The sequence below is a fragment of the Patella vulgata genome, chromosome 9, assembly GCF_932274485.2.
Source record: "Patella vulgata chromosome 9, xgPatVulg1.2, whole genome shotgun sequence".
NCBI lineage: Eukaryota > Metazoa > Mollusca > Gastropoda > Patellidae > Patella > Patella vulgata.
The window spans coordinates 13,167,257-13,179,207 of NC_065887.2; positions in this window are offsets into that span (position 1 = coordinate 13,167,257).

Here is an 11,951-nt window from a genome sequence, read left to right on the forward strand (position 1 = left end):
TCGTTTTATTCATCTTATCCTTGCCGCAGGTCCCGTTCTGATAAGAGGAAAAACGCAAAACACTCAGATTTAGATGTTGAACCAATACTATAGGATTATTTTAGGTCTAAGAAAAGTGTTCTGTTTAATATTGAAATCTTTACCTACATGATGTGTGACGAAAACTAGGGTAATTAAGTAGCTTGCATTACTCTGCTACTTCTTAGTCTAACTCACAGACACTTATGTCAGTACCTATTTCTGGAAAGTAGGGTACTATCGTCCAGTCACCTCGTGCACGGATTAGTCCAATTAAATAGAATGATGTTGACGTTAAACGGTGCCTATATGAAACACTTACCCAAAAATGGTAATTGTCCCGCCCTAATAGATGACGCATTACATTTTCTATATAGGAAAGAGCGGGTTTGATTTACCCTCAGACAATCATTCGGAGCTCAAGGGGAATATACCTATAGCCTCCTCGGCTTAGAGGCTAGGGCGAACACATCATCCTAGCGCGAACCTTATGTAGAACTAACAAGAAGTATGTGGCTCTTGCCACGTTTAAGCCGTTAGGTCTGAGTTAGAAAGGATATTAAACACAGACCGTGGATAATTTAATAACTCAAAAAGTAACTATCATAGATATTGTAGTTTCGTGTATATAACCTTTGTAGTTTGCTGTATTCGTTACATAAACTTAGTAACAACATAAACGGTGTTCAAGAGTCAATTAATTGATGATTGAAATAATTGATCCAACAACGTGAAGTCCAAGCATGTCCTAGACGATTATCTGTCCCCATAGTGTCACGCCGATTTATAAACACAAAACATTTAGATTTAGCAAGTATACACAAATCTAAAAACACAAAACATTTAGATTTGGACATTGTACACAAATTTAAAAACACAAAACACTTTGGTTATTGTACACAAATTTATAAACACAAAACATTAGGATTTGGATATTGTAAACAAATTTAAAAACACAAAACATTTAGATATTGTACACAAATTTATAAACACAAAACATTCAGATTTATATGTATATTGTACACAAATTTATAAAAAAAATTAAGATTTGGATATTACAAACAAATTTAAAAATAAAGCACTTTATGTCATTTACCTCGTTTGTATTAAGCACTAAATGATCAAATAATAATATTCAAACATTTATACAAAAGTTACAATATTCACCAATGGCGAAATTCAAATACTCAAAATCCTTCTGTAAAGCAAGGACCCGCAGTTATCGAACATCTTAAACACTCAATCGTTTCTCGTAAATTGAATGGTCGTTTAACGTTCAACTTTTATTGCTCCATCCAGGCTAATGAATACAGCATACGCCATGTAGTGTGCTAGAGGGAACTCTTGCTCGGACAGCGTCGCTACGATCCATATATTTAATTTGAATTTTAACTGGATCTTTTAGGTGCATGACAACGTGCTCACGGGATCGTGTCAGGCTCTCCGTTCTGTAGGAGGATCAGTTCCTGTACATTGTGTTTTATATTTGTATACCCTCTGAATTTTGAATATTATAAAATGGAGCGTACATATGGCCGCAAGGAATGATCGCCAGGCCTCATCAGTGTTGACTTTAACCTAAGTCATGCGTATCCCCGTATTTCCAGTATCCAATTAATTCACTTCACCCAAATATGAATTTTACTAAAAAAAAATACAAAACTAACACTTCTATATAGTCAAAACACAATAAATGTTTAATTCGAGTCCCTCGTATGAATGTTACTCAAAACATTGCAAAGACAATAGAATGTCTGAAACGTATCCCATGTTGGAGACACAATTATCGTACTCTGTGTGTTATATTTGGCATGACTAGAATTGCGATTTGCCGCGATTACGAAATGTTCAAACCAATTTGACTCGGCCTCAATTCACACAAATTTGACTTGGCCACAATTCCGAAATTAGCACGAATTGAACTCAGTCTGAAATACTAAATTCGCACGAATTAAATTCGGCCTCAAAACATTCTGAAGATAGGACGTCCTTTAAAAGGAGCAAATCTTGACAGTGAGTGGGAATGTCTAAACCAGGAACTTTGTTCTTGATGTCACGTCCCAATAATCCACGTATACTCGATGTTTACAGATCGTAAACAATGATTGTGCTGAAGACGCCATTTTATCCAACCATTGGTTTACTGCTGAACCAGGATCTTCATCTTCTTTAAATGTCAGACAGGATTTGGTAGATAAACCGCATGTATGTAAAAATTTCAACAAATCTAATTTTGTCTTCCCCTGGAAAAATTCAGCCTGTTCGCATAATTCATAACATGATTTCAGGGATCGGTACGATGTTTGCCCAAGAGAAAGGTTCTCCGACAAAAGGTACTCACGCGCAAAACTGAACTCGTCTAATTTAAGAAATGACAGATCCAGAGCAGAGTATCTACCATCTTCATGAAACGAAACGTTAACATTATTCTGTATTAAATATCGAATCATTTCCTTCATTTTGTGGTGTCTTTCGTCGCGGAGTAATGCTCTATTTCTATGATGTCCCAAAATAACCATATGGAGGGGTGTGGTACCACGTAGAGGATGTACCATGGTTAAACTGGCGCCCTCTTTGATCATAAAATCTACTGTACTAATATTTAGAAGACCCACGGCTCTCAATAAATCATCATTCAGGTCCATTTTATAGCCTAAAGTCGTTAAGTATTTAAAAACAGAACTATTTACTTTCAGAGCTTGATTTATTACGTTGATATCGCCTGCTTTAAGATAAAAATCACTTCCAGAATCGTGTAACAATTTAAGGCAAGCTATCATTTTGGCAGGCGATTTTCTCCTCTCAAAGCAATACATAGAAGCCATAAAACCGTCATCATCTCTAAAATCTACATCTTTTTTATATGCCTCCTGATATTCTCCGTAGGATGGTAGGCCGTAGGATGGGGGGCGGAGTCCCAATCTAAGCAATGATTCGTCTGACCGTAATTCGCAGTCAGAATCTAAATATTCGTCTGACAGTGATTCGTCGTCAGAATCTAAATATTCGTCTGACAGTGATCTGTAAACTCTTCCGACCCGCCGGTTATACTCTTCAAATGGGTCGTATTGAATTTTATATACCTCCTCATATTCTCTAAAATTCTGTACACCAATCAAAGGTTCAAATTTATTAGGAAATCTGAGAGCAGATTGTGATTTGGCGGACCTCGCTCTTGACCCACCGTCATTTGATCCCGACGACATTGACATCTTTGTCGCGTACTGACTTGGAGTAAGTCCATTGAGATAGCCTACTTTCAGTATTTCTTCTAAGCACTCTGTTTCGCCATGATACGCAGCTAGCATCAATGGTGTCATCCCCTCATCTGATTGTTCTACATACAAATTAGCACCAAACCTTAGCAATAACCTCACACATTTCAGTTTGTCTTTTGAAGACACGTCTCGTGCTTTTAAACATCTAGCCATGGCTGTCTCATCATATTTCCTCAGATTTACATCAGCCCCAGCATATAACAATGCTTTAACACACTCGGTATTGCAGAGACCAGCTTCCTTAACGAGTGGGGGATAGTAAGGGTCATTTATTCTATGTGGCGTGTACTTTATCAGATTTTTAATTTTCTTCAGTCTTGCCTTCAGTCTCGGCTTCAGTCTTGACTTGCGAGTCTTCATCTCTTAGATGTAGGACACGTGGCTGAAAAAATATCAAATTATATTAAATCCTATGGATGATGCGAAAAATATAAGTTTGTGTACATGAAGAAGAAGAAGAAGAATTGTTTTATTTAAGACCTACGAGACACAACAAGCATGATAAATCATCTACATTCGAAGATAAAAAATAAATACATGTAGTAACAAAGATAAAAATAAAATTTGAAACGTACTAAAAATAACATTTTACTATTACATGTTCTTTAGTATGTTAGCAATCACGATATAAATCGTTTAGAATAAGAAAACATTAAGCAGCTAAAAACAAATGGGCATATAAAATAATAGTAATCAAAATGTCATCATATGTTAAAATATTTTCTATGATAAATCATTTTTTAACAGTGGCAGCTAGGATTTTTACCAGGTGCGAATTGATCATTAGGGAACATAGCTGGTGAGTTAGTGTCAGTGTTCGGAAACGTGGGTTTATGGTGGCTGTGGCGTTCCATAGCTTTCGTCTCGGGTCAAATTAGCAATCACATGTACACAAGAAGTGAGTCTCATCCTCTATATTTGACGTGTGGCAATAATTACATTTTCTGTCTGTTAATAATGTCATTGGTCTTGCTAAAACACTACGTTGCGATCTGTCGAGTATATATTTTACATAAGGTTCGACATACAATGAGTGCTTAAATAGCCTATATGTTCTTAATTTGCTACCATTAATTAACCCCTTTTTATTCCATAGCCCCTGGTGGGGTCTTCCCATATCGCCGACTCACCAGAATTTGGAAAGTCGACCGCGGCACTCTTTGATTGGTTAAAAACGGATTATTAGTTCACTTAAATTGATTTTTTATCAGAATTCAACTCACTCACTAATTAATAAAATGAATATAGTTCACTTAAATTACATGAACTTGAATTTTGTCAGAATGCAACTCACTCATTAATTAATAAAATAATAGGCTATAGTTCAACATAAAGCTGACAGGTGATCGAAATTTAGTTCATTGTGATTATTTCTCATAATAAGTTGAATACGTAAATCATTCCAAGACATTTCTTAACAATTTTCAAGTGTAAATAATTTAATTAAATCAACCTGTCAATAACATCATATTCATTGTATTGGACGTTAAATCTTTAATAAACAACAAGACATTTTATATTCATTTCTTTCTATGGTGGCTAATGCACAGTTACAATCTAAGTTTATTCCTACAGCAAAAGGTGGCAGATACCTATGTGTTTCTGGTTTTAAGTATAGACTTAGTGATATGGCAGTGCTGTGAAAAAAGCAAGGGATGTAGGGCCACAGCATCTACCATTTTCGATATAGTTAGCAGAATATACGTCGACCACATCCACCCACCAGCCCATTCCAATATACAAGTAAGTAACTGTGTTATAAAAAGCATCTTTAAAATTGCACTTCATAGATATGAACAAGGAAGAATGAATTTTTGGACTATGTTGGACACTTTATGCGTGCAAAAAGTTAAAGTTATGTGTTAAAGGTTGTTAATGGTTGTTAAAAAGTTTAAAAAAATAAATGCTCCCAAAATTATCTGCTTAATTAGTTTTATCCTTCAGCTTGGGTCTATTGTTCTTGGCCACTCAACCCCTTAACACCGACCAAAATGTTCCCCCTAAAACTCGGTGAGTCGGCGGTATGGGAATTACCCCCCCCCCCCCTCTGATACCATGGTCTACAATCTAACGCATTTAGTGCTTCTTTTAGAGATAAAAAATCAGTTTTGAGTATATTGAATAAATCAGAATTTGTAATTTGACCATTAACTTTATTACAGTATTATTCCAGGACTTCCTGAATTTAAAAGACCACACCTTAATCTTACTAACAAGGCGTGTTGATTCTACACATGATAAACTTCTCCAGAATCTAATAATTTCTACTTTCTGTTTTGTAAAGTTTGATGTCCAACCCATATCACCACGGACTGCCAAATTTGGTGTTTTACTTCCCATGCCTAAGAAAAAACGACAGACTCTATTCTGGACGTTATTAACGCGTCTAAATTCTCTAGTGCCCCAAATTGCCGATCCATAGGATAAGATGGGTTGGACTAAATTAGTATACAGAGTATTAAAAACATCATATGACATGCCACCGACACATTTAAATTTACTAATTATAGTACAAAGAGCTCTATTAGCAGATGTAGCTATCTCCTTTGCAGTGTAAATAAGATCAACTGATTCGTGTAACCATAACCCCAAGTACTTATAGGCATGTGAGTAATCTATGATGTTACTGCAACAAGTAAAGTTTCTACATGACCCGCTGGTTGAATTAGGGCGATAGTGAACGATTTTCGTTTTTAAAGCATTGATTTGGATTCGCAATTTACCGCACCAATTTGCACCACAGCCAAGCATATACTGCAGCGAGTCATCGTCTGGGGCTAAAAGAGTTATGTTATCTGCATACAATAATAAACTAACTATACTGTTATCAATTTCAATACCAGATTTAAGGTTATTAATGTCTTCAACTAAATCTTTAATAAAAACAGAGAATAAACTAGGGGATAGGACACAGCCTTGTTTTACACCACTGTGAACTTTAAATTCATCAGTTAGATACCCGTATACATTGATAACCGATCGATTACAGAGATATTAAATTATTATAGAACTTTTCTTTCACACCAGCTTCATTCATTTGAACAACAGACAGTCTCTATGAATTCGATCGTTAACGTTAACGTGAAAAGCCATTTATATAGCTGTTGGAATTTTACCAGACTAGGCAGAGAGGCCGCTATCGGGGCATATTCTTAAAGCAATGACCTACGAAGAGTATGCTGTCAGGGCATAGTTTTCCCCATAACTCACTGCACTGCGTATGTCCGTCTTTTTTATATCGTGACCTCTAGAGGGTCCAGAACTTACATGCTATTACACAATTTGCGTACGAGGAGCGACCATTCTGTCGGGAAGTTTAGGTCCGATATTCATGAAATTCGAACCATCCGATTTAAGAAAAAACGTTCAAATATATCACTGTTACACCCAAGTGATATATTTGAACGTTATTTCTTAAATCGGATAAACATTGGGACCTCTATTTTCCAATTCTATTTACTTTCAATATTGATTTCGGTATTATTTTAAGGTCAGTAGCTATCAGACGAGATTTAAAAAAATAAATAAAATCAATGCTAAAAACCCATACGCGTAAGTGAGTTATGTCAGTCCCGTATGTACCATAATGTTAGTCCCAAAATAACCCAGTGGACTTTAAGCGCTCTCCCAAAGTTGCTTAATTTCACGTTGTTTGACTTAGAACTGTTCAGAAAAGACCAAATCTGCCAATATGAGCGTGTTTCTATGCTCAGAAAGACTATCTTACAGGATCACATTTATTTCAACATTGTCGGGTTCATGAAAGTAGTTTATTTATACAGGTGTGTTATAAAGTACGTGCGATTGTATTCCAGTGTTAATTGTCAAATTTCCCTTGGACATAAAACAATTGTTCTCATCTGACTAATTCTTTGTTAAAATTTCGAAATTTTGTTGTTCAAAAACTGAATGTGACCCCCTTTTAAAAAAAGATGATAGATTCAAATTATACCATAAACAATCATTTGTTACTATTGTCTGCCCTTGAATAATATTTTAGATGAATACAAATATAAATTTCTCGGCATTGAAACATTTTTAATCCCATTTTTCATGTTGCCAGATAAAGAAATATTCTCTCGCCAATAAATCTTCCCAACCCTAATAAATAAAATAAACTTAACATATTTGTTTAAGAAATTAATTATGGTCAAGACAATGACTCCAGAATTTAGTTTTTCAACGATGGAATAGCCTTGAAAGCTTTTCAATGAATTAAACAACATATAATTTTCAGACATTCCGCAAAAACATGGCTGCTTCTACTAAAAAAATTTTTGTTTTTATTTTTGTCAAAGTATTGTAAAAACTAACCTACGGAGAAAGGTGTGTTATAGATATGAGCATGCTACGCATCATATCCAAAATTTAAATGATTTCATAAAAATTGACAGATTATAAATTGGTGATAAATAATTAATGATCCACTTTGTAAAGATGACACAAATAACTTACCTCTATCACACTCCTCACAAGTCTGTTTGGGAGATTGCTATCAGTCTTGTCGTGGTTAACGTCCGCTTTAACGAGAGTGATATCGTAGGTTAAGGCCGTTGCGATTTCCTCGACTACTGCTGATATACTTACATACGAAATAAATATATAACTTCTTTGATACGCTTTTAGTAACGTTCCGGTGAGGATATTCACTTCGTTTTATCAAGTAAATAGTAGAGATATCTGGTTGTTGTAGGGTTGAATTTAACGTCCGCTTCCACCCAATGTAATATCACTGACAATATAGATATCTGAAAGGTTCGTTCGTTGGTTCGTTGGGTTTATCGTTCACTTCCACCTAGGGTGATATCGTAGACAATGTATCGCACACATTATGTAGATCAATATATACCGTTTGTTAAATAAAAGTTAACGCCGGCTTCAACTGAAGGTGGCTTCGCAGGCCATAAAAACAAAAATATATACAGCAATAACAACAGGGGAACAATTAAAACTTAACACCTTTAATTGGGGACATTTACAAATAAAACTACACATGTAAAAGAAACATCCCATACTAATAAATACAGTAATTGTGTATCCTTAAAATTGTAACTCTTTGTATTCAGAATATGCAGCAATAACAACAGGAAAACAATTAAAACTTAACACCTTTAATTGGAGACATTTACAATACGCATAAAAGAAACATCCCATACTAATAAATACAGTAATTGGGTTCTAACAATGTTTTGTATAAACTGTTCTTTGAAATCCTACAGTTGATATAAGGCAGTTTATTATGTTATGATAAATGAAATCACTGTCACAATATATCTATTTCCTTGAAGTCAATTACCACACCTGGTTTAATTTTGCCGGATTTCGTGTAATGAATTTCCGCTTTTAAACAAATAACAATTATTTTTCAATGGAATCAACACGTAAATGTTGATCAAGTTCAATTAAACAAGCATTGAGAATAACAATCATTAGTCAGCTGGACTTGCTATATTTATTTTATTCTTACGAAGGAAGAAGGTGACAGTGAATATTACAGTGGCATTTTTATGTTCAAGAACTTTTTATGTTTTAACGTGTTTATGCCTTGTCTTTGTATATAGCTATAATAGCACCATCGCGTATCTCGAGATACGAAGGGCCGAAAGAGTTTTTTTTTAAATCTAAATGTGAGTGTACTCAAATGAGTGTCATTAATTGACAAAATGTCTAGCAATAAATGGTCTGAATTTGTAAAATATGGATTTAGTTTTACAGAACTTTGCGATAATTATGGATATTGTGAACCAAATGACTGGTATATATCACCCTTTTAACTCAAAACTGAACTGACAGAACTGTGCCAATCTATTATGAACAAAATGGCTAATTCCACACGGATTATTCTTATAAACTTTGAATAATATTCTGGATATATTTGGACTGATTGTATATTTATTTAAATTGTTGCCTTGAAAATGGAGCAAAACAACATTTATGAACAACTAAAGTTATTTGTTTGTATTACATATCGGTAGCTGTTGTTTTTAAAGATGCATTATGTAAGATTAAGATAAAGAGAGAGAGAGAGAAATGGGGTTTAACGTCCACTCGACACAAACTAGGTCATTTCGGGACTAACATATGGTTTTTAATTTTCTTTCAATAATTCGCTTGCGCGTAGGAGTCTTTAGCAGTGGGAGGAAACTGGAGGACCCGGAGAAAACCCACGAGGTTGGACAGGCGATTCGAAACCACGCCAGTCGACTCAATGACAGACTTTATGATACAGCGCGCGCACGCTAACCATTCAGCCATCCAACCCCCATTAAGATAAAGAGCTGACAATTCTCGCTATAATAGTGAACAGGGAACATTTTGAACATTTCAGTCAAATTACTTCATTCTGAGCGATGTTAGGACTGCTTAGAGAATAGAGTAGTCTCGATTATCATTGTTACGATCGCAAACAAAGTCGCGACTAGCCAGTATCCGCCAATCGTATTTAAATCTGTTGAAAATCAAAATCATCCAAATTTCTACAGAGTTAATTATGGACCTGACATATAAATAAATGTCTAATTAATAATTAAGATAAAATTTCAGGCCTAAAGGAATAGTCTGCTATAGGCAGATTTACCTCTAAAAATAAAGCACTTTATGTCATTTACCTCGTTTGTATTAAGCACTAAATGATCAAATAATAATATTCAAACATTTATACAAAAGTTACAATATTCACCAATGGCGAAATTCAAATACTCAAAATCCTTCTGTAAAGCAAGGACCCGCAGTTATCGAACATCTTAAACACTCAATCGTTTCTCGTAAATTGAATGGTCGTTTAACGTTCAACTTTTATTGCTCCATCCAGGCTAATGAATACAGCATACGCCATGTAGTGTGCTAGAGGGAACTCTTGCTCGGACAGCGTCGCTACGATCCATATATTTAATTTGAATTTTAACTGGATCTTTTAGGTGCATGACAACGTGCTCACGGGATCGTGTCAGGCTCTCCGTTCTGTAGGAGGATCAGTTCCTGTACATTGTGTTTTATATTTGTATACCCTCTGAATTTTAAATATTATAAAATGGAGCGTACATATGGCCGCAAGGAATGATCGCCAGGCCTCACCAGTGTTGACTTTAACCTAAGTCATGCGTATCCCCGTATTTCCAGTATCCAATTAATTCACTTCACCCAAATATGAATTTTACTAAAAAAAAATACAAAACTAACACTTCTATATAGTCAAAACACAATAAATGTTTAATTCGAGTCCCTCGTATGAATGTTACTCAAAACATTGCAAAGGCAATAGAATGTCTGAAACGTATCCCATGTTGGAGACACAATTATCGTACTCTGTGTGTTATATTTGGCATCACTAGAATTGCGATTTGCCGCGATTACGAAATGTTCAAACCAATTTGACTCGGCCTCAATTCACACAAATTTGACTTGGCCACAATTCCGAAATTAGCACGAATTGAACTCAGTCTGAAATACTAAATTCGCACGAATTAAATTCGGCCTCAAAACATTCTGAAGATAGGACGTCCTTTAAAAGAAGCAAATCTTGACAGTGAGTGGGAATGTCTAAACCAGGAACTTTGTTCTTGATGTCACGTCCCAATAATCCACGTACTCGATGTTTACAGATCGTAAACAATGATTGTGCTGAAGACGCCATTTTATCCAACCATTGGTTTACTGCTGAACCAGGATCTTCATCTTCTTTAAATGTCAGACAGGATTTGGTAGATAAACCGCATGTATGTAAAAATTTCAACAAATCTAATTTTGTCTTCCCCTGGAAAAATTCAGCCTGTTCGCATAATTCATAACATGATTTCAGGGATCGGTACGATGTTTGCCCAAGAGAAAGGTTCTCCGACAAAAGGTACTCACGCGCAAAACTGAACTCGTCTAATTTAAGAAATGACAGATCCAGAGCAGAGTATCTACCATCTTCATGAAACGAAACGTTAACATTATTCTGTATTAAATATCGAATCATTTCCTTCATTTTGTGGTGTCTTTCGTCGCGGAGTAATGCTCTATTTCTATGATGTCCCAAAATAACCATATGGAGGGGTGTGGTACCACGTAGAGGATGTACCATGGTTAAACTGGCGCCCTCTTTGATCATAAAATCTACTGTACTAATATTTAGAAGACCCACGGCTCTCAATAAATCATCATTCAGGTCCATTTTATAGCCTAAAGTCGTTAAGTATTTAAAAACAGAACTATTTACTTTCAGAGCTTGATTTATTACGTTGATATCGCCTGCTTTAAGATAAAAATCACTTCCAGAATCGTGTAACAATTTAAGGCAAGCTATCATTTTGGCAGGCGATTTTCTCTTCTCAAAGCAATACATAGAAGCCATAAAACCGTCATCATCTCTAAAATCTACATCTTTTTTATATGCCTCCTGATATTCTCCGTAGGATGGTAGGCCGTAGGATGGGGGGCGGAGTCCCAATCTAAGCAATGATTCGTCTGACCGTAATTCGCAGTCAGAATAGAAATATTCGTCTGACAGTGATTCATCGTCAGAATCTAAATATTCGTCTGACAGTGATCTGTAAACTCTTCCGACTCGCCGGTTATACTCTTCAAATGGGTCGTATTGAATTTTATATACCTCCTCATATTCTCTAAAATTCTGTACACCAATCAAAGGTTCAAATTTATTAGGAAATCTGA